This window comes from Sturnira hondurensis, unplaced genomic scaffold (assembly GCF_014824575.4).
Source record: "Sturnira hondurensis isolate 20B ecotype Veracruz unplaced genomic scaffold, ASM1482457v3 Scaffold0025370, whole genome shotgun sequence".
Taxonomy (NCBI): Eukaryota; Metazoa; Chordata; class Mammalia; order Chiroptera; family Phyllostomidae; genus Sturnira; species Sturnira hondurensis.
The window spans coordinates 8,068,559-8,092,700 of record NW_028098001.1 but is presented as its reverse complement, the minus strand read 5'-3'; positions in this window follow the sequence as shown (position 1 = coordinate 8,092,700).

The window sequence follows — 24,142 nt, the reverse complement described above, 5'->3', positions numbered from 1 at the left end:
CTATCCTTTGTTAGTAAAGGGCTATCTGAAGACATCACTGAGAAGAATGGATAAGCTGTTTTGTCTTTAAAGTATATTTTATTGATTATGCTATTATGGTTGTCCCATTTTTTCTGCCTTTTATTCCCCTCTGCCCTGCAAACCCCCTCCCACCAGCATCCCCCACTCCCTCCTTAGCTCATGTCCATGGGTTGGTTGTACATAGAAGTTCCTTGGCCTTTTCATTTCCTAGACAATTCTTAACCTCTTCTTGTCTATTTTGTACCTACCAATTATTGCTACTTATCCCCTGTACCTTTTCTACCATTTTCCCCCATCCCCTTCCCCACTGATAACCCTCCATGTGATCTCCATTTCTGTGATTCTGTTCTTGTTCTAGTTGTTTGCTTAGTATGTTTTTGGTGTTTTTTTTAGGTTTAGTTGTTGGTAGTTATGAGTTTGTTATCATTTTACTGTTCATATTTTTTATCATTTTCATTTCTTAGATAAGTCCCTTTAACATTTCATATAATCTCCTCATGATGATGAACTCCTTTAACTTGACTTTATCTGGGAAGCACTTTATCTGCCCTTCCATTCTAAATGATAGTTTTGCTGGGTAGAGTAATCTTGGATGTAGGTCCTTGCCTTTCATGACTTTGAATAGTTGTTCTCAACTCCTTCTTGTCTGCAAGGTTTCTTTTGAGAAATCAGCTGATTAATGGGAACTCCTTTGTAGGTAACTGTCTCCTTTTTTCCTGTTGCTTCCAAGATTCTCTCCTTATCTTTCATCTTGGGTAATGTAGTTATCACGTACCTTGGTGCATACTTCCTTGGGTCCAACTTCTTTGGGACTCTCTGGGCTTCCTGGACTGCCAGAGTGGGGAAGTTCTTCTTCATTATGTTTTCAAATAAGTATTCAATTTCTTGCTCTTTCTCTTCTCATTCTGGCACCCCTATAATTTGAATATTGGAACATTTAAGGTTGTCCCAGAGGTTCCTAAGCCTCTCCTAATTTTTTTGAATTCTTGTTTCATTCTGTTCCAATTGAATGTCTATTTCTTCCTTCTGGTCCAAATCATTGATCTGAGTCCTAGTTTCCTTTTCTTCACCGTTGGTCTCTTAATTTTACTTAGCATAGCCTTCACTTTTTCTTCTATTTTGCAACCATACTCAACCATTTCTGTGAATATCCTGATTACCAGTGTTTTGGCATCTGATAGGTTGGCTATCTCTTCATTGCTTAGTTCTGTTTTGGGAGTTTTGATCTGTTCTTTCATTTGGGTTACATATTTTTGTTTCAGGGCACCTGTTACATTGTGAGGGGCAGAGCCTTAGGTATTCACTAGATCCCAGAACCCATAACGCTTCATTGTGGCACTGTATGTGGGGGATGGGTCAGAAAGGGAACAATGCTGCTTGCTTGGCTCTCTGCCAGATTTCAGTCACTTCCCCTGCTACCCACAAGTAAATTGGGCCTCTCTAATCCTGATTCCCAGGTGGGTGGGTTTGTGTACATTCTAGGACCCTGTGGGTCTCGCCAACAACCTGTGCTGTGTGACTGGGAGTTCTCCTGCCACCACAACCCCTACAGAATTTTATAGCCAGAGGCTTTGAGGTTTGACTTCCCCATGCTGGAACCCTGGGTTGTATGGTCTGTCTTGCTTCCCAGTTTTTCCTCCCAATTTATCTGCAGGCAAATGTGGGACTACCTGAACCAACAGCCCCTGCCTTGCCAACCCTGGTCTGCCAGCTACCGCCTCACCCACCTAATTCCCCAGCCGCTGCCTTGACACACGTCCTCTCCACCATTCTGCTGCTCCTATAAGTCTGAATGAGTGTTTCTTCGTTTATTCCTTGGTTGCTGGACTTCTATATAGTTTGATTTTCTGGCTGTTTTGGTTGTTTTTTTGTTTTGAAATTTGTTGTTGTCCTTGTTTTTGACAAGGCAAAGTGTATCTACTTATACCTCTATCTTGACCAGAAGTTGGATAAGTTGTTTTGAAAATAATAAAGCTCCCACACACTTAATTGGTTTCCCAGTCTTTGCAAGCCACGACTGTTCAGTTGTAACTTTAAACTTTGTTTTAAAGTTTAAGGTTTCAGGCGCCTCATATAGGCCTCAGGGCATTCCTTCTTTTAAAGGTGATTTTGCTGTTTCTCCACTGCATGTAGTTGTTGATTCATCGTTTAACTCTCATGGGACAATTTCATTTCTCATTTCAGTCTACTAATTAATGGGCCTATGGCACCCTGGAGGGAAGTTTCTAAAACATACCTAAGGGTTCTGTCCTTGACCGAGTAGTAGTGAAGTTTTTTCAATGATTTGAATGAGAATGTAAAGAGAATATGAATCAGATTTGTGGATGACACAATCTGGAAGCAAAAGGTAATATATTGGCTACTAAAACCAGAATAAAAATATCTTAGTAGCCTGAGACAATGAGACAGATTTATTTATTCAAGCATTTACTTTAAAAAATTTATTGGGTGCCCAGCACATGCCAGGAAATAAGGGGGAATTCAGTAGTAAGGCAGGCAGGTGGTGACCCTGACTTTATGGAGTTATGGGTATTTCAGAAAAGATGAAATTTAATAAGAATAAGCATAAAGAATTTTACTTAGGTCTAAATTTTACTTAGGTAAAAAACAAAGTGAAAAAAAACCACATGCCTCACTCATCTCCAATAGCACAAAAACAAAATGATGGAGCTGTGACTTAAAAGTGCCTGGAAAAAAGATTTTTGGTTGACATTAAGCTTTATATAAATCAACAGTGGGAGATAGTATTAAAAAGCTGGTATACTTTAGTTTGATTAATAGAAATATAATACCTCAAAGAAAGGAGGTTTTATGGTCATTACAGCCCATGATAACCAGCTCATTCCTGGAGCAATATTCTAACTTTCCTGTAGTACACTTTAATATTTTCAAACTTATTGAGGTCCTGAAGACAACAATACAAATGGTGGAGAAAGGTTTACAGCACCCCACTAGAGGAAAGGTGAAAAGATACAGGGGTGTTCGTCCTGGAGAAGTTTACATGTTACATGAGGGTATCCTCAAATATGTGAAAGGCTGGAAGAGAAAGCGGATTTGCTCTGAATCCAACTAGTTCTCTGTGGAAAGATTAGGTTATTGAGCAGTGAGGGCCAGTGTCCATGCCTGAGCCATGGAATAGGTAAAGACCAGCAGGTTACTAAATCCATTCTCATTTCAGACTTGTATGGAGGAAAAGAAATACAAGCCTCAAGAAATCATGTTTTACTGGCATTTTTGAAGGGTTATATCCAAGAGAATAGAATGACATGAATGGTCCATTTTACTTCGAGAATGATAAATTGTAAACCTTACAGTTCGGGTTTCCTGTGGAGAACCTGGGTTCCTGCCCACTAAACAACTATACAGACACAGATTTTCATTTTGGTTGGCTCACTTGACCAAGTTATATTTCACTCTGGTGTAATGACAAGTCAGGCTTCTTGACAATCCCTTTCACTCAGTATGGCATAAAAATGTGCATTAGGCTCTTTGATTTTGGCTTTCACAAATGAGATTCACAATGAGGAAGGCTGGCTTGAGAGAACATTTTGTGCTTTCAACCTAGAATTAAATGCCAATTAGGGTGATCTCAGAACTGTAGTGCCATCTATGGCAGCAAAACGACCCTACAGGAACGGAGGAATCAAGTGTTCAACATTTGGCTCTATATGCTCATCATTCTCCACCGTATCAGGTGCTACTCTGGTAAAAATAAATATTGTGAGCTACAGGCAAACACCTTATCCCACTTTTGATTTTCTGTAAAATATACTTTTAAGGCCAAGATGTAGCTAGGAGAGGTTACTTCTTTTTTTAAATATTTATTTATTTATCTTTAGAGGGGAAGGGAAGGAGAGAGGAAGGGAAACATCAATGTATCGTTGCTTTTGGTGCATCCCCTGCTGGGAACTGGCCCCTGCCGGGAACTGGCCTACAACCCAGGCATGTGCCCTGACTGGGAATCGAACCGCGATCATCTGGTTCGCAGCCCGCGCTCAATCCACTGAGCTACACCAGAGAGGTTACCTCTTACATAAAATAAACTCAACTATCTAAAAGACCATGTTGTGTCACATCATCTTCTAGAGAAATCCAGCTGTACAAAGGCTTAGGTATATTGGGCTTTACAAAAACACGTTCTTTAGATGTTACACTGTTCTTCCAATAAGTAAGATTTAAGAACTAAGAACTTCAGATTCATTACTTAGGGTGTGTTGGCCAATACACAACTTTTATAGACTTACTGTTATTTTCATTTCTAATAATAATAAATACTATTTCTAGATACAGTTGCTATATTTTAAAAAATGTGATCTGGTAGGACTGTTTCTGAATTTGGAAATACTGAATCATATTATTATAAATTCAATTGCAATAATAGCAATAATAACTATTGACACTATTCAGGGCTAGGTAATGATGACAATTACTTTGTGTGTCTCACTTTCCAAAATTTACCATTTCATCTGATCCTATAAAGATTATACCTTGAGATTTGTTTTATATTATCATTATCTACACTTTATTTATGAGGAAACATATAAGATTAAAATTCAGACAGGTTATACAACTGTTCAAGGTGTTCTTAAAAACTTGCACAGGTGGCATTTAATTCAGAATTCCAAAACACAAATTCTGTGTTTATTCTACTCTGACGTGCCACAAGAGATCACATCTTGAGAGAGGAGTTCAGGTCACTGAGGCACCTGAAAAGGGCATTGCCAGTATCAGTTCTCACTGGGAAAAGTGCCACTAAAAGGGAGCACGGTCAGAGTCCACACCCTGGAGAAGAGAACATGCTAACGATGGTGGTGTTTGTAATAATTGGAAGAATATGTTTTCATCATTAACAACAGGATGGAAGGCTACATTCTTTTGTTGAGAATCTCATAAACTCTACTCATAGGGAGAGTCTGAGATTACAGATCTTGAAACTGAGAAGTATTGGGATACGAACTCAGTTTTTTGTTAAACTGCATGACTAGCCCAAACTATACAGGAGAAGGAGCATTGATTGCTGAGTTTGGAAGGAAAAACTAGATGAGTGTAATCCAGACCTTTCTCATTTCTTCACCTTGGGAGCCAGCCTCCCCATAAAGCCTGTGTCTTGATGTGCTCCTCTAGCCTGCAAGTTTCTCCATGGAGATTTACAGATGCCTGCACCATACGTGGGTCTTGGAGATGCAGGTACCATGCATGGGATTTTCTGGATGGAGGCACCAAACATGGAGACTACTGAGGACAGCCCTGTAATCCTGCCTAGTTCTGAGTTTGCCCTATATATGGAAGCCACGTTCTTCAATGTCACCTGTATCAGTAATAAAGGGAATATTTTACCCTCCCTCCCATGTGCCTTATACTTTCATTTTATATCACAGTTGGTGATAAACTTAAGGACGTGATATTTATCGGGCTCTCTCAAATTCCAGTACTTAGGTTAGCTGTGGGCTGGGTCCCCCCAGACTTTGCTCTCTCTTTTGACTGTAGGTGTTCTCAACTATAGTTAGCAATTATGCTGTATTTTAGTGTTGGAGAGTGTGAGCTCTGGAGCCAGAGTGCAATTTTCTGATGAGCTGACAATGGGACTGTTGACACTATTGAGTGCCTGCCTCACAGTGTCTGCCTCACAGGGTTGGAGTGCATAACTCAATGCCTGTGAAGCATTTAGAACAACACCTCGGACATAGTAAGTATCAAAATGTCAGAAGTCATTTCACGAACCCATACTGGTGCCAGGCAATATTCAGGCTGGAAATAATGGGTTGTGACAAAGGCATTTTTCATTCTTGAAGAAATATCCCAACTGAACGTTAGCACTGTTGGATACAATTGGCAGCTTGTTATTCAACACTGTGATTAAAGCAAATCATGCTTCAAATCAAGGCTTTTTATTCACATATTTCATGTTCTGTTCAATATTTGTTTTTGCTTCTAAACCAAGTATTTCTTGTTTTCTGAAACTAACACTATACATGTACAAATGCTTACAGCTAATTTTTCAAAATACTTCTCACCACCCCTCACATGCACTAGGAGGGAAATCTACATTTAGCAGTAGATAAAGCTTTCCGTGGAGTTGCCAGGATAAAATGACAAATTCGGGAGCTGTCAAGGAGGGTTAGGGATCTCTATTGATGGAAATCCAAGGTTTTGTAAAAAATAAGTGTTTATTATTGTTATAAATAATAAAATTGTAAAATAATAACTGAATGAAAAAAACTACATAATTTAGCAAAATTCAGGAAGACACTTTCAAAGTAAAATACTCGACAGAGAGAACACAAATGTCCTCTGTCAGATGTTTGAAATTATCTAAAATGAGAGAAACTAAGCAATTAAATATACTTCTTAAAAGTACACAGGACCTCAGTGGTAGAATACGAGATTACAAATGTTAGTGGGAACCAGACCAGACTCCAGGGAAGGAAAGAAGCTGTGGTCTTTAAGAAGTCAGGCCTCTGATCACAGGCCTGGGAGTGGTTAACCAGTGTAGTTGACAGAAACTAAAAGGTCACGATGGGAGCCCAAACTCTTCAGCACTTCCTGGCTCACAAAAACAATTTGAAGAATGAAAAAATCATTTAATGAGCCAAACAGTGAAGCCAATTTTTATGTCTTATCCTTGACCTTGTCTAACCATTTAAAATGTATTGCTTAAAGCTGAAACCATCATACAGTCTAGAAAAACCTACAGCCACTTCAAGCAATCAATTTTTCCACCACTTATGCTTAATCTTGAGGTTGAAAACAGTAGAAGGAAGATAGTACCTAGGGATTTATTCATTTTTCTTTTTTCTGTCCTTGATCCAGTTTTAAATTTTTCTTCTCATATATTCCACACATAAACTAAGACTATGGAAAAATCATCACTGATATTAAACATTTTTTCATGCACTTATTAGTTATTCATATACTTTCATTTGTAAATTATCTGTTTAAATCCTTTGCCCATTTTTATTGAGTTGGAGTATTCTTTTTATTGAGTTGTTAAAGTTCTTTATAAATCCTGAATATAATACCTTTGTCAGACATGCACAGTATGAATATTTTTCTCCCAATCTGTGGCTTGCCAAATCTGTACAGGGGTGGGCAAAGTAGGTTTACAATTGTATTATATGAATAATAGAGTAATTAATAAATAAAAATAATACAATAATTATTAAATTAATAATAGCACAAGGGTAATCTGTGTGTTTCATGTACTCACATAGTATACCTACTCTATGCATCTCTGTGTGTATATTTCTACATATCAGCATTTATGCATATCTATGAGTATACATGTGTGTGCGGTGTGTGTGTTGTGTGTATGTGTTTATGTAGTTCTTTTACTATCACATCGGTATCATTTTGGAAGGTGGCAGTAAATAAATAAATGAATGTTTAATTGATATGTTTTGTTCAAAGTCTTTAACTGATTCTTCATCGTTGCTCTTTAAGTGCCCTTTCCATCTTGTTTAGAGCATATGTCACATTGCATTATAGTGATTTGCTTACATATTTGCTGGACTGTAGTCTTGCTGAGGGTTAGATTAAGTTTTCATCTTTGTAATCCCATGACTAGCATAGACCCTGGCAATTATTGTGTACCTCAGTACATTGTAAAAGGGACACTACTTACCTTGGGAGAAGTTAAGGTTGCGATATTTCTCTCCAGGACTCTTCTCTTTGTCTTCAGTGTGTACTTTTGGAAAATTCAGTAGGAAATACAGTGGGCTTTACACTAGATCAGGAGTCCACAAACTGTCTATAATGGGGAAGAGAATAAATATTTATAGTTTTGGAGATCATACGGTCTCTGCCACAGTTCTGTGGCTTTGACTTTGTAGTGCGAAGCAGCTATTAATGATACATAAATGAATGGATGTAGCTCTGTTATAAAGCCTCATTCATCACAGTGTTGTAGGTCAATTACACCTAAATGAAAAAACATATTTACAAAAGAAGCAGTGTATTGAATTTAGCCCACAGGTTACAGTTCACTTATCCCTAAACCAGTGGAACCTTGGGTGCATTTAGGTATAAATGGTATTTTAGGTGCTTTACCTCTGGCAGATATTTGGTTTAACTACTCCTGTAGTCCTATGTGCAGTGGTAGGAATGTCTTTTCCCCATATATTCTGCAATGATCAAGCTATGTGGCTGTCATGAGAATCTGTCTCCCAGATCTATCTCCAGCTGCAGAGAGTACTATTGACCAATAGTCCCACCAATAAATACAATAAAAATGTGAAAAGAAAAAAAAGAAATAAGGGACAAAAATAGTCCTAGATGCTGCACTCTGCAATACACCCCCACATTGTTTCCAGTGGACTGATTCCAGACAACGACTGAACACAGTAGAGACAGCAAGGCAGGCCCATGCCTTGGGGATGTGGGACTCTACTGACCCATAAACCCTCCTTAAGAATTCCCTGACAGGCTTGCTGAACTTACAACTGCACTGCACTTCCACCCAACCTTCCTTCCATCTCCCCTTCACCCTCACTGCAGTTTGATGACTCTCCCACCCTTTCCAGCTCCAGCTCCATCTCCATTTGTTCTCACAGTTATGTGCCTGAATGCGGCATTTCTTTTTCAGTGTGCTTAAACTAACACACTGATTATTTGTTTTGTATTTTGCAGACTCGAATACCAAGGAACATGTTGACATTAGCTATCACGTCATAAAGAGAGTATGAGTGAAAGCGACAGTGAAGAAGAAATGTCAAAAAAAAAGTCTTTGAAAATTAAAAGTGGATAGTGGGATGGTAACTGACTTAGTAAAGCAGAGAAGGTTCCCAATTGTCTGCAGACAGAATTTACTGAGATAATCAAGTTGCCCGTCAACACGGAACCCTGAAAATCATAAAACTTGGAGGTGAATGGAAGGTTGAAATTCAGATCTGAGAAAATAATGCCAAAAAGTCTCTGGCCACAGGAAATGCTAAGTGCTGTGGAAGGTGGGGATGAACTAACGGACTCAAGGGGGTTAAGGGAGGGTCTGAGCACTGAATCATGAGACTTCCAGACTCTGTTCTTTGCTTTGCTCCCAGATCATTAGCTGCCAGGCATTAACCAGAAGACCAGATAAGGCTAGAGAACTTTCTTGGCCCTAGAAGGATGTAGGGGACTAGTTTGTCTTGGCCTGGCAAATGTGACTCAGCTCTGTATGGGAAACCTACAGATGTGAAGTGGTGGGCAGAACCCAGACTTGCAAACCTAGTTTTCCCGTGGGAATCAGGCCTAGAAAATGCTTACAGACTGTTATGGCTTGCTCTTGCTAAAACTCCCTCACCCTGGTCTAAAGCAACAAATGTATATTGTTTATCTTCAAGATAATTTCCAAAGCCTGTGTGAGCTCTCCCAAGCACAGAGCTAATCAGCTCATTGCCATTCCCCTCTGCATGTTATTTTTATTTCCTTGATTGTACCTAGAATGTAGACAATAATATTCTATGTGATAGATAATAAATCTTCCTTTGATATAGGACCCCAGGAAAATAATAAAAGCCTGTCTAGGCAAGGGTTGGTGCCCTCCCCTCTTGAGGGAGTGGCCGAGGCATCCAGAGGCACTCCCCTTGAGAGAGCAGCCGTGCAGTTCCCTTTTTCCACACAGGATTGTTGTCGCCTGTGCATTGATTCTCATCATAAGCCACCGCAGGTGGACTCTGCTGGACAGGGTCTGCCACATCTGGCAGCCAGGAACAGGGATGTGAAGGCTATCAGCCAAGGCTATCAGGTAGTGGTCAACACACCAACGAGGGTGGAACGCGCACAACAGCCCAGGTAAGGGCCGAAGACCCTGAGTGCTTTTCGGAGGGCGTAGGGTGTGTTGCATTTTAGGGAAAAAGGGTATTTTTCCAAGGTCACTCTCTCTGCGACCACGATTTCTTTAGTAAGCAGAAGCCTTGCTCTCCAATCAGGTTTTAGGCTTGAGAGAGAGAGAGCAATGAACTTTCAATTAGCTTTTTTTACAAGTGCCTCTGCGCATTCTCTTTAAAAGCTGCCTTTTACAGCCCTTTTGATTCTGCCTCTTCCCTCCGCCTGCCTGTAAACAGAAAAGCAGATAGTAAATGAGTGTTTCAGTTTCAACGAGACTCTGAAGACTGCTTTGAGAACTCAGAGTTAGTTAACAGGATTGTTTATGAGTACCCTGGCACCAAAGATGAGGCAAAGCCTCCCTCCGGCTCGAGATCTCAAGTGTTCATACGTGAGTAGGGGCCTTGTGGAGGTGTCCGGGGTCAATCCCAGAGACCCGAAGGAGCCTCACAGATAATTCCAGTCACAGTAATTTAATTCTGGGCTCAGTCAGGGAGCACGATATAAAGGTTGGTTACCTGGTGCTTCGAGCCCTCGCTTGCAGTCTTAGACGCGTGGGAAAAACCTGAAACCCATAAGAGGGTTAAGGTACCCTGGATACCAGGCAGCCCTCCCTGACAGTTTTCACCAACAGTACATTTTTAACCCACCACTTCGCATCTGTGGGTTTTCCATACAGAGCTGAGTCACATTTGCCAGGCCAAGACAAACCAGTCCCCTACACAAGGATACTGATATTTGAAGATTATGTAATTGAAAGCTGGTTTGATGCCCTTTACTCTATATACATTTAAAAGTTCTGCTCATTTGGCTAGAGTTTCTAGTTCACTTTTCCATGCCTTAGTTGTAAATAAGACCTGACAGACAAGAAACGTCCAACACTTTGAGGAAACTACCCACACAAAAGGCAGAGACAACATCAACTATTTAACTAAACAGACAAAATCATAGAAAACAGAAAAATTAGAGAGAAGAAAAAACTTTATAAATAAAGAAAAGATACTGCTTCTGTGAAACAAGAACAGGTTAATATAGAAAAGGAATAATCAGAATACAAAAGAAAATTTTGGGTATTTAATAATGTGATGCTTTCCCCTAAAACAAACAAATTGATAAACAAAAAAATCAAAAGAGGGAATGGAATATAATGTCAAGGAAATTACCTAGAAAAGAAAGATGACAAGGTTTTTGAGTATCTGACTAATTGGAATTTTGGAAAGAGAGAGCAGACAAAATTATATGTAGAGAATTGTCTCAGAAGTGACATGTGGTATTTCCAATAACAAAAGGACTGATACTAACATAGGGAATACAGAGATCATACGACCTAGATCATGAAACTTCAGAAGACAATGGAATAATACTCTATCAAGGTATCATGCCAAAATATTCTTCCTGAAACTTCCAACTGATTATGACACCCTTGTTTAAATTTTTTCAGTCATTTCGCAGTGAGAGGGCTTAGGGTCTATAATCCTTGGGATGGTGTTTCAGATCAGTCAAAATCCAGATGTCTATTCCATGTTTCTCATTATGTGTTAAACACTTAAAAACTTAGGTTATTATAAAGTCAAGTTATTTGTTCAGTATTTCCCTGAACATCTTGCTCATGTCCTTGTCTAGCCTTACTTTAAGCCTGAGTGAAAGGCACAGAGTGTCACAGACCCTTTTCCATATTCAATTCCCAGATCAAATGTTACTTCCTTGAAGTCTTCAAGTTCAGTAATGTCCTTTCTTCAGTGAGAGAACAAGAACATAAGGATAAGATCAGTTAAATAAAAATAGGCCAGCATTTGGAATTTGTACCCCTTCTCTAACCAAATCAAGTAGGATTAATAATCCTGCCATGCTCCTGTAACATAATTTTGAGCTCCTTGAGAGCAGCATCCATGTTTAATTAGTCTTTGCATTCCAGGATCTGGCTTCTTGTCTGTGTAATTAATACTCAGTAAAATTTCTTAAGTTAAAATTGATTAATAAACATTCTAATGTGAAAAACAAAACAAAACAGCTGCAGTAGGCCTTAGAGGGCATGTCTGAAATTTTCCCAACATGCTACTAGAACTTGCTTGGTAGATGAATATTAAAATTCCCTGGTCTGTGAACATCACATTTTCCTTACCCATCAGACAAATGTGTTACATCAACCAACTGGGGTGGGGTTAAGGGATGTGTATCGCTTCTAATAAATGGACCCTGATTCCCTTCAACATAGGGTTCTAGAGATATGACCATATTCTCCCCTAGTCTTTCTCATTCTCCCAGGAAAGTCACTATTAAAAAGGAAAATAGGATATGATATAAGGATGAGATCAGTTAAATGAAAATAGGGTCAGCTTGTGGAATTTTATACAAACTATGTATTTTATGAAAGCAATGTAATTTTCTCCTGTTAGGCATAGTTATAATTCTAATATCACAGGTATCATAGAATTTATAGGAAATAGGTACATTCATTTTTGGGCAATGCTCTGAAATTTCAAATAATAGGAAACATGCCAACTTCTAACATGAATACACTTTTATAAGAATGCAACTGAAAGATAAATTTAGTCTTGTAAATCCAGAATAAAAAACGGGCTATTTTCTTCAAATGTTGAATAGTACCATATTTGAGAAAAGGCAGTTAATTTAAAACATTAAGGGAAAATTGATGGTGTTGTTAATGGAATCTAGAAGATTACAGCTTTTAGTGACATGTTAGACAAGCATATTTAAACAATTTTAAAATACTTTCCCCCCATGGGACCACTTACGTCTAGTTTCTGAATTGGCAGAGTCTTAAATTCATTTCACCTTTTTGAAGCAATGTGGTTTTATTGTGATGAGTGAAATGTATCTTTTCTAATTCACCTGGAAAACAGCCCTCAGCAGCACCCACAAAGGATCTCATGATAATGTCTATCACATCTTATTAATCTGAGCTTCATTTCAGAAGGTGAGATTTTAACTAAGTAGCCAGGACACCGGGGATGAGGTTTCCAAGTGACTAAGTGTGTGTTTGTGTGCATGCATGTGTGTTCTGAATCAAGGAATACGTGACTTATACCCTGTTTTAGGCAGGTACCGTGCCACGTTCTTCTGAAACGACAGAAGAACGGTACTGAGCTGCTGGAATAGATCCAGACAAGAGTGATGGGGGCAGAGATACCTTCTCAGCTGGAACAAAATGTGGAACAAAACGTGCCTGAAGCAGTGAGAATTTCATCAAGTACAATCTTTCATCAAAGATTGTAATGTGTGAGCTGTAGGACTAAACTTTAATGGGTGAGTTGGTCAGTGTAAGGACAAATACTTCTGTCCTGCAGGAGGTAGCAGGTAGTTTCTAGGAGGTGGATGTGCTCCTACGCAATCTGACATGGAAATTTGAATAAAAGTTGGACTGCTTCTGGAGAAGGAGATCCTCCAAAATAGATCCAAATCATTGCCCTGTTCTGTCAATCTTTGGACTACCCTACCCCTAAACTGTCATCACACATCTGAAAAACTGTAAATAACCTCTCAACCATGTTTCCATACTTCCATTTTTGCTTCTTTACAATCCATTCTTCCCATAGTGATCAGTGGGATATTCTTAAAAATAAATAAAATTATGCTACTTTCATGCTTGAAATCCTCCAGCGTCTTCCCATTTCACTGAGGATAAAATCCAAATTCCTCGCAATGAGTGGTCTTCAAGACCTCACATGGCTTGGCCATTACCTCTCTAACATCATCTTCTGCCACTCTCTCTTCTGGCCACTGAGACCTTCCCAGCACGTTGGAATTTGTTTTCCCTCTGCCTGAAACATTCTGTTTGAAAGCCTATCTGTATTTGGATCCATCCTCTTTCTTGTCATTTAGGTCTTAGCTCAAATACCTGGATCCAATATAAATCACACACCTCCTTCCACCATATTTTCTTTTTTTAATTTTTATAACATCTATCATAATTGCTATCTATCTATCTATCTATCTATCTATCTATCTGGTTGCCATTTTACTGTCTATCTGTAAGGCTGTGGAATTATCTATCAAACTATCCTTAGCTTTCAAACACCACTAACCTCATAGTGGACACTCAATGCTGATTATTAATTGTGCGTATTGGACATTTCACAACATAGTGCATGCATCCTGTGGATGAATGCCTGACCACTCCCCCAAATCCCATCCATACTCAGTGATTTCATAAAATGAGCAGCCCGTGGACCTTCTCCTCAAGTTAGTCTAACTTAACAATTCTCTCTCTCTCTCTCTCTCTAGCTCTCTTGTCTCTATCAGAGTTATTACACCACCTACACTACGCCCTGTGGGTTGAAGTCCTGCCCTTTCCCCATCAAATGAGGCTGACTCAGTGTTCTTGGTCACAAGAACCAATGTTCTTCGTGACTATGGTGTCACCCTTTCATGGGCAGGGTGACATCAAATATTCATTCGGAGTGGTGAGAGCTGCCTTCCTTTCTGTCCCTTGGCTAAACCAGTCCCCTTCCTCCCTGCTGGATTTTGAAGGACAGGGAGGTGAGTATATGTTCTTTATGTGGATATCATTTGGTTAGACCAAAAACCCAAAAACAAAAACCAAAAAAACCCTGCTTTTTGTTCACTTTCTGAACTATAGGATTGAGCAGAAGTTTGATACCAGGTATTTTTATTATATTTCTCAGATCTTTTTCACTAATGCTTCTACTAATGCATAGCCCAGGGAAATGAGACACCTGGTGTCCCTGGCTGAGGTGGAGGCTTTGGTACAGGGTCAGAAACATTTCCTGTTGAGTGATTGATGGTGTATTCAGAGTAAGAGTTGGTATTATTTGACACTGATATTTCTCTAACAACTCACAGAGGATGTCTGCTGCTCAGTGCCTTAAGAAATCAAATGCTAAACCCCATTACAGGAAATACAGCCCACCATAAAAAGGGCCAATTAAAGTAGAGACATATGGAAGGTCAGGAGCTCAGTCATCTCTCTGCTGTCATGAGACCATTTCAATTCTTTTCCTTCTTCCTTTTCTGGAACCTATAATGAGGATGGCAGGGAAACAATCACTAAAAAATGCTTAGATATTGATATTACTGCATTACTTTTGGAGGTGCAGATGGATTTAATTTTCTAATGTAACATTTTTTGAAGTGACATTTGGAAATTATACCTGTACCTGCTTTAAAAGTGGTAACTTTTATATTTTGTAATGTTTGTTTGCTTGAAGCTTTTACAGCCACAGTAAGGTGTTTCTTTTTTATTGCTATTATTACAGTAATTGTTCATGATAAGCTTTCCCCTGCAAAGCAGCCCTTTGCACACTGCTTGGTGGTGTTTTTTACTATGTTTTTGTATAATGAGAGAGTATGTAGGTACAAAGACACCTGTTTCTGACATCTTTCTGTTCCAAGTACTTTTCTTCATTTTAGCTTATTATATACCTTTCTTTAGTTTGTATTTATATCGTTCTTGTTGGGAATCACATTTAGGATACTTTTAGGTTTAAAATAATTAAAATTTACCAAGTTGATGGCAAAATTATTTTTTCAAAGCTAGGGACTATGCTAATTTTTCACCACTCAGAGGTTTTATTCTAGATCATTAATCTCTAGACTCAAAAATAAAATGAAAAAAGCTAGTTGAGCATCAGAACTAGCTTGAAGGTTAGCAATGAAGAAAGAAAACAGCAGAGTTTTGTTTAATACCTAGAAGGCATTGGAGTTGAGGTTTGCCTTGCCCTTCCAGAAGGAACATGATAAAGCCAGAGTTTGGTCAACTTTGTTCCAGGTCACCTGGGATAATCGGGTCTTCTTAGATGTGTACAGCAAGCCTCCCTGACTCCCCTTTTTAGTGACTTCATAAATGCAGTAGCATTAAATATCTCTGTATAGTGGATGCTCAGTTCCTGACCTGGCAATGAGACATTTATCAATGTAAAGGAATTCTTGATGCAAACTGCAAATATGCCCCATGACTACATAGGTACTGAGAGTCAGAGCTGACATTTGAATTTAGGAGTGTTTGACTCTAATGCCATATTTTTGTCCCCTGTCGCCTGCTGCTTCTCTAATAATGTGCCTGAAATGCTAAAATGCCTGCTTGCTGTGACTGAAGGAACAAGTGATGGCCATGGAGAGGGACCAGGCAGCAACTGAAGGGATTGGTGGGCTGCTGCTATTAGAGTTTTTCAGATGTTGATTTCTCTGCAGTGCTTTAGATTTCTGAGATAGATAGCAGCCGGGAGGTTCTGGCAAAGTGCACAGTCTTCATTCTTAGCTCTGGCTTGCTGCAAATGATTTCCATCGACTCACCCGCCATATGAGATGACCTGAGGAATGAATACCCTTCAAAATATTTTTGCCTCCTTTCTTTATATTCTAGAAAAGAATTGGAGTAAGTCATCCATTATGCTTCCTATTACATGGACTCCAATCTGACCCTGCTCGGTTATTAGAGCTAGGCAGTCTTCCAAATGAAATGCATTAGCCAGCTTTCCCCCCCTTGGATCAAACTGGCAAAAGAAAATGGAAATGGAAAAGCTAGTTAATAGGAGTTGGGAAGGAGTTGTGTCTTTGCCTTTTCTAACAAAGTCTTCATCCCTCTGTCAGGCAGCCTCATGATGTGTCAATGAGGATTTCATCTTGTTCATGGTACGCACTGGGGTGCCTTTCCCAGAGAGCTTGGAATAAGGGAGGAGAGCAGTAAAGGCATCTGTGCACGAAAAAAGAAGTTGACATGAAGCTCAGAGAGGCCACTAAATGGCTGTTCGGATATACTCGCTACAGCTCTCATGAGCAGAGCCTGGGATCCAATCTATTTATATATTTTTCTTTATTCCTTTCGTGAAAAGTCAGAGAAGTGTTAGCAGATATGTTGGCGGTAGTTCCTGGGAAAGCCCAGCCTGAGGCAAAAGACTTGAGTGCTAAAATTTTATTAAGGAGAGTAATTCCAGGGACAGGAATGAGAGAGGAGAGGAGAGATTGATTCGAGGAGGCAGGGCGAGCCAATACAAGGATGCATTATTACCTAATTTGCCACTGCTAAGTGCACCCAAATGTTTGATTCCATGGGTCTGTTATCCAAGATGCCCCAAAAATGCATCTGAAGATAGTTCGTCCAGAGTGAAAATTACTGGGAAAAATTTGGGGGGTAAAGAGTTAGTCTGTGAGGTGCTAACTAATTCTCCTGCCCTCTTCCCCAGGTTGTACCTGCTCCATCAAATGGGCTCCTGCAGTTTTCCTATTCCTTGATTTCAACATAAAAGTCCCAGATAGAATAAAACATTCAAATGGGCCTGACTTGAGGAACTGTCAGGTTTTGCCTGTATGAAGTTGGCTCCACAGCAGTGTTGAAGTTGAAGGGATATATAAAGTGGTGCCTAAGAGTGCAGAACACACAGTCCATGCCTTGTGCTATTCTTTAACTCTGTCCATGACCTCCATTACTACAGTTATTACAAGAGTAACAAACCAAATGGTAGTTTCCGCTGCTGTAGCTGGTTGCAAGCTTACTATTGATATTCATCATCTTCCCTACCATCTACCCATTGTAGATTCCCCTCAACATCTGCCAGCACTTATCTAGTTTATCTTGCCTTCATTTTTTCTCTCCACACATTCTCATTATTTCATTTGTAGGGGCCTGAACCTTTAGTTATCTTGCCCTTGTTAAGCTATGGTTGCTGTACTTGTACATTGTTTCACTGAGCATAGATGCACCAGGAGATGGTCCAGTGAGTCTTGTGGCTCCACCCTGTAGTAGCAGCCCTTGTTTCTCATGATAATAAGGGCCAATTACACTCACTGGTTAGAAACTCCTTTCTTTGCTGTTGGTCCATGGCATCAGTACCCCAAGATTAAAGTCATAGCTTCAAGTTATAACTTTCCCAGTGGAAGTTCTCCTTCCAAATATGGGGCATATTTGTTCTCCTTCCACTGGGACCCAGGAAATATCCTTCCTGGGAACCAGACCTATAACTGGTAGAGCCAAAGCTTTTGGGAGTAGAAAAGCACATACAACAACAGTGAAAAGGGCCAATCCTTTCTTTAATTTTTTTTTAATTTAAGGATAGCTGGTATACAATGTTACACTGGCTGTATTAGTGTCAGGTGCACAATATAGTCATGTGACATTTTTATTCCTTACAGTGTGGTCACCCCACTAATTCTAGTAATCATCTGTCATTGTGTAAGCTTATTACAATATTACTGACTATATTCTTGTTTGCCCTTTCACCCATGCCCCTACCCTTTCCCTTCTGGTAACCATACTTTTGGTCTCTGCTACTATGAGTCTGTTGTTGTTTGTTTTGTTTTTAGATTTCACATGTAAGTGACACTATATGGCATTTACCTTTCTCTGATGGACTTATTTCACTTAGCATAATACCCTCTAGATCTATCCATGTTGTCTCAAATGGCAAGACTTTATTCATTTTTATTGTTGCATAATATTCCATTGCATATGTATATGTATATACACACACATACATATATACAACTAGGTAAATAAGATGTGGTATATATATCTACTTATCTATCCATCTATCAACAGACATCAAGGTTGCTTTTGTATCTTGACTATTGTAAATAATGTTGCGATTAACAAAGGGGTGCGCATATCTTTTCAAATTAGTGTTCTCATTTCCTGTGGATAAATACTCAGAAGTAGAACTGATAAATTGTATGGCAGTTATATTTTTAGTTTTTTGAGGAATCTTTGTACTATTTTCTATTGGGGCTGCACCAGTTTGCAGTCCCACCAACAGTACATGAGGGTTGCCTTTTGTCCACATTTGCATGAACACATTATTTGTTGACTTTTTAATAATAATCATTCTGAATGTCATGAAGGGGTATATGATTGTGGTTTTGATATTCTCTTCCCATGCTGAGGCCCTTTTCATGGAAGGGGCCAATCTTGTATCTACCCCTTGGTTCTAATTCACATAGTATAGCTACTGGAGACTAGCGCCACCTATTGGCCATTATTTTAATTTATTAACCTCATTCTGGAGAACAGCTACCCAATCCTATAGAATATCATTTCCAAGGTGATACCTATTCTGTTCAACTCCCACTGGTCAGTGAAATAATGATAAAGTGTACTGCAAATCAGGCAGCACAACCTCTGGATTGAAAACAGCTGCTTTAAAGTGCCATACTCTAAAGTTCACCTTTATTGTGAGGCTTCTTTGCTGAGATAGTGGTCAGTGTCTCACAGAACCCACCTTGGGGACAAATTTGGCCTTGTCCCTGGGGAAGGCATCATCACTGATGATGTAATTCTCCCACTCAGTCACAGCAGCTTTAAGAACCTCACATCAGTCAGGTATCCTGAGTGTTTGTGCTCATGTCCAGAAGGAGCTGGCCCTAAAGTCACCGATTCCTTTTTTTTTAAGGGGATATCAGATAGAAGTTGCATTATATTTATGTACATCACCCAGTCTAGAGAAAGTAAGAGTTGAGAGAAGGGAGAAAGCTTAATGGGTAAAAAACTACATTCTGAAGTCAAAGACCTTTGTGTGGGTTTAAATTCAGGTTCTTAAGCTCTCCAAACTTCAATTTTCTAATCAATAAACTAGGAATGATAACAGCATCCACCTAAAGTTGTTGTTAGGGTTGAGCAAGATCAGCTATATAAGAGGAGAGCTTATCACTCAATAGATTTTAAGTGCTCAGCAAACATTTATTAGGCACTTACTATTTTCCAGGAACTGGGTTTGCAGATAAATGAATGACCCCTGGCCTCAAGGAACTTGATCATTATCTAGAAAGATGGACAAATGAGTAGCAGGTGCAGGGAGACAATTATAATGAGAGACCTACAGTTATAATGGGAGGTGGGTGGCAACTTGGGATCCATGAAGCCTCACCTACCTCCTGAAGGATGAGCAGTTTCTAGGTAAAGGAGATGAAGAGGGATATTTTGGGCACAGGAAATATTAGGTGGCTCACATCATTTTTATAGGGAACATAACTCACCCTAAGTGTGGAGCTTCCACTTCAAAAATGTTAATTTAACCAAAATCAATCAAGCAACAATATAACTATGCTGTATCTTGGGAGTAGTGAGGGGGTGTGGAGAAAATAATTCTAATGTGAAAAGACCTAATCCCACCAGATCAGCATCTGGTTCAATTGTCTTCACTCAGCATCCTTCCGTCTTTGAAAGTTGACATGATCTTTTTAGTACTTTCTTGTCTTTTTTCCTTAGCTCCCTGCCCACCTCCCAGTTGTTCTATCCTCTTCTGCTGCATCTCTGGTTCTAGTTTAGTTTTTCCTGTCTCACCCCTCACCCCTCATTCTTTCCTCTGGTGTAATCCCAAACCCTTCAGCTTTAATGTCAGCTCATCTCCAGCAACTTTGATCTCACTCCTCAGCCACTAGTCAGCATTTCCCTTGTTATCACTTGAAATGATTCTATCTCCAAGGGGTAGGTCTTTTCAGAAGTAGATTTTGAGTACAATAATTTAAGAAGTGGATTTGGTAGGTGAACCCAGGAAACTCTGAGTGGAGTGAGCAAGTGACACAGGAAAGAAAAGCCAGTAAAGAAAGCAGGAACGAGCAAACACCTCTGTGGCAAGTAGAGCTTAATCCTACTGGAAACGACCAGGTAGAACAGGTCCCAGAGTCATCTCCTGAGGGGTGAAGAAACAGGTATTTCTACAGCAATTCCCTACTGCCATTGCTGAAGGGCCACCCACAAGATCTTAACTCCCTGGTACCTGGGGCTACTAGAAGGAGCTCCCAGCCAGCACAAGGCAGGGAGGGTGGGTCCAAGGGGCACTGACAGCATCCACTGCACTAGACTTTCATCTTCCAGCCTTTTCTTCTTGCCTCCACTCTCCTGCCTCCCTTACACCAAATCTATATTTGTTGCAACCACCACACTAACCCATTTAACCACAAATGTCTGTACCACTTGGGAACTGAAGGCTTAATGCACAGATGTTACCTTTGCAATGTCTCATGCATCCCTCCCCGCACTTGCCCCTTCCCTTGTCAGTCCTCATCACCCATGAGTGGACGCCAGCAGTAGCCTCCTAATTAGTCTCTCTGCTCCCAGTCTCTCCATGCTCCACTTCATTTTACATCCTGTTGCCAGAGTGACGTTCTTAAAGCAGAGCTCACACTTGCATTCCGCCCACCTGCCAGCCCATTAACAAACAAACAAACAAAAATCTGGATGTGTGGGGTTACTGCTCAGTCTAACATTTCATCAGATTCTTGAAAATATGGGTTATATCTACATTTACACTTCATTTTCTCACCGTTTCTTTAAATTATATACATTCTGGTAAACACAAACCTTTCTCTCTCATTCGTAGTGACCACAATGTCTGCTGTAATCACATCCCCAAGAAAGTGCAATCCCAGATTTAAAGTCCTGGCCAGGGCAGCCCTGGAATATGAATACAATCTTTTTTGGCCCTCATGCCCTTTTATGACCATTCTTTGGGCATCCTGTATTAGAATCATGTTCTTCCTCCACGTTTGTTTTCTGATGTCTTAGTACTCATGACTGGTCCTCACTGACTGGTGCTCTGTATCTCACCAGCAACTCAACCACCCAGGTGTGTATCCCTAAAAAGCTGCTTCCCCTCAACAAAAATGTTAAAGGAGGTATGTTGTTGCCTCTTTAAAAAAATTTACTGTTGTTCGGTTACAGTTGTACTGCCTTTTTCCCTATTGTTTACCCCAACCCCGGCCCCCTATTCCCAGTCAGTCCTCCCCAGTTGTCCGTGTTCATGAGTCCTCCATTCGCATTTCTTTGCCTGCCCCTTCCTTTCTTTCTCCCATTATTCCTCTCCCTCTCCCCTCTGGTCACTATCAGTTTGTTCTTTATTTCAATATCTCTGCTTATATTTTGCTTGCTTGTTTGTTTTGTGACTAGGTTTGTCTTGTTGAACAGATGACATCATATGGTATTTGTCTTTCACTGCCTGGCTTATTTCACTTAGCATACAACTCTCCAGTTCCATCCATGCTGTCATGAAGGGTAGGAGTTTTTTTTCCTTCTGCTGCATAGTATTCCATTGTGTAAATGTACCACAGTTTTTTGATGCGCTCATTTATTGATGGGCACTTAGGCTGTTTCCAGTACTTGGCTATTGTAAATAATACTGCTATGAATATAGCAGTTCATGGGTTCTTTTCAGTTGGTGATTCAGGGTTCTTTGGGTATAGCCTTGGCAGTGGGATCTCTGGTTGTTGCCTCTTGTGAAAAGGGAGGTACTTTCTTTCCAACATCCCTTACATAGGTGTTCATTTAAGTGTAGTACATGGACCACCTATATTAGAATCACTGTATTTAGAGGAGTAGTAACTAAAAATTTGGATTCTAAGGCTCTATCTAGTACTATAACTACAAATCAAAATCTTTGGTGGTAGAAGCCAGGGAAACTTTATCTGCAGAATATCCCTACTATTTTTGTGCACACTAAAGTTAGAAAGCCACTGCTTTGAAGTCTCTTACTTGAGGAATAGGACCACTATATTCCTGTTTCTTACCTGACTGATTGAGCTCCGACATATGACCATGAGGAAGATCTGTAATAAGTTTATTTTTATTTTAAGAAAATACCACAACCATTTCTAGAGGAATTTTGAAATAAAATACATAACACTTTCAATGATGGAGTGTTAAGAGTGGAGGCAGCTGGGAAGGATGAGGACAAGAAGGAAAAAAAAAGAGATGGTGGATCAACAAATAAAAAGCCTATTTTTTTCAATGGTCATGGTACCTCTGTTAACCAGTTTGGAATCTGTTAATTCACAGTATCAATTTGGTATCACAAGCAGCCCCTTATAGCCACATGAGTTAGAAATGCTTTTTTTTTTATACAAATAACTTTGCTTTTATACTGCACATGCTAATCTCTTTCTTGGCCTCAAAATAGATTCTCTGTAGCTACCAATGCTGAGGAGCCAGAACTGTTGCTACCACTCAAGGAGCTGAAATCTCTGGCCACCTCTGCCTTCTTAAGATTTCTTGTCTTGGGTTCTGCACAGATTCTGCAGACCTCCTCCTTCCTCAACTGGGACTGGTCCTGTCTTTTGTCATATTGTAGGGGTAGTCACTGTGGCAGGGTCTGATTCTTGTATATGTAGCCCATAATCATGGAACTTTCCCTTAGAAAGTTCTAGAGGGGCCACCTACCCTACCAAATCCTTCTTTTCTTTAGAGACTTTTCACTTTTGGTTACCAGAAACATCTTTCATCTCCACCTCTTACCAGAGATAACTTGAAGATGAAGTTGTGGGATCAGGAATGTGGTTAGGGGAAAAATTTTAGTCTTAGGACTTGGTTGGGGAAAACATATCCCCTGCACTCCCAATTAACATTTGGAACATGTAATTCTAGAAGAGCAATCTTTTATACTTAGCATCTGTATAGAGTTAAAACTGGTTATTTTCGAGGACATACAGAGGATCCAGAGACACATGAAAAGATGCTCAATATTGTTAGCTATCCGAGAGATGCAAATTAAAACCACAGTGAGATACCACTTTACACGGGTCAGAATGGCCATCATAAACAAAGCAACAAACAACAAATGTTGGAGGGGTTGTGGGGCAAAGGGGACCCTAGTTCACTGTCGGTGAGATTGCAGACTGGTACAACCACTATGGAAAACAGTATGGAATTTTCTAAGAAAACTAAAAATGGACCTGCCCTTTGACCCAGCAATTCCAGTGCTGGGGTTATATCCTAAGAACCCTAAAACACCAATCCAAAAGAACATATGTACCCCAATGTTCATAGCAGCACAATTTACAATAGCCAAGAGTTGGAAGAAACCTAGATGCCCATCAGTAAATGTATGGATCAAAAAACTATGGTACATTTACACAACGGAATTCTATGTAGCAGAAAGAAGGAGCTACTACCCTTTGCAACATCATGGATGGAACTGGAAAGCATTATGCTGAGCGAAATAAGCCAGGTGGTGAAAGACAAATACCATATGATCTCACCTTTAACAGGAACTTAAACAACAAAACAAACAAGCAAGCAAAATATGACCAAAGACACTGAAATTCACAACAGGCTGACAGGGACCAGAGGGGAGAGGGGAGAGAACTTCAGGGGAAAAGGGGAAGGATTCACAGAAACTATTATAAAGGACACATGGAGAACAATTAAGGGGGGTGGAAATGGGAGGGAGGTGGGGAGCATGGCGTGGGGGATGAGCTGGGATGGGAGTGGGGGACGGAAAACTGTACTTGAACAAGAATTAAATAATAATAAAAACTGGTTATTTTCAACTTATCTTTGAAGACACGTCATTATTTTATGGGAAAAATGCAATCTGACTGTAGAGTAAAACTTCTGAAATTTATATATATATAAATA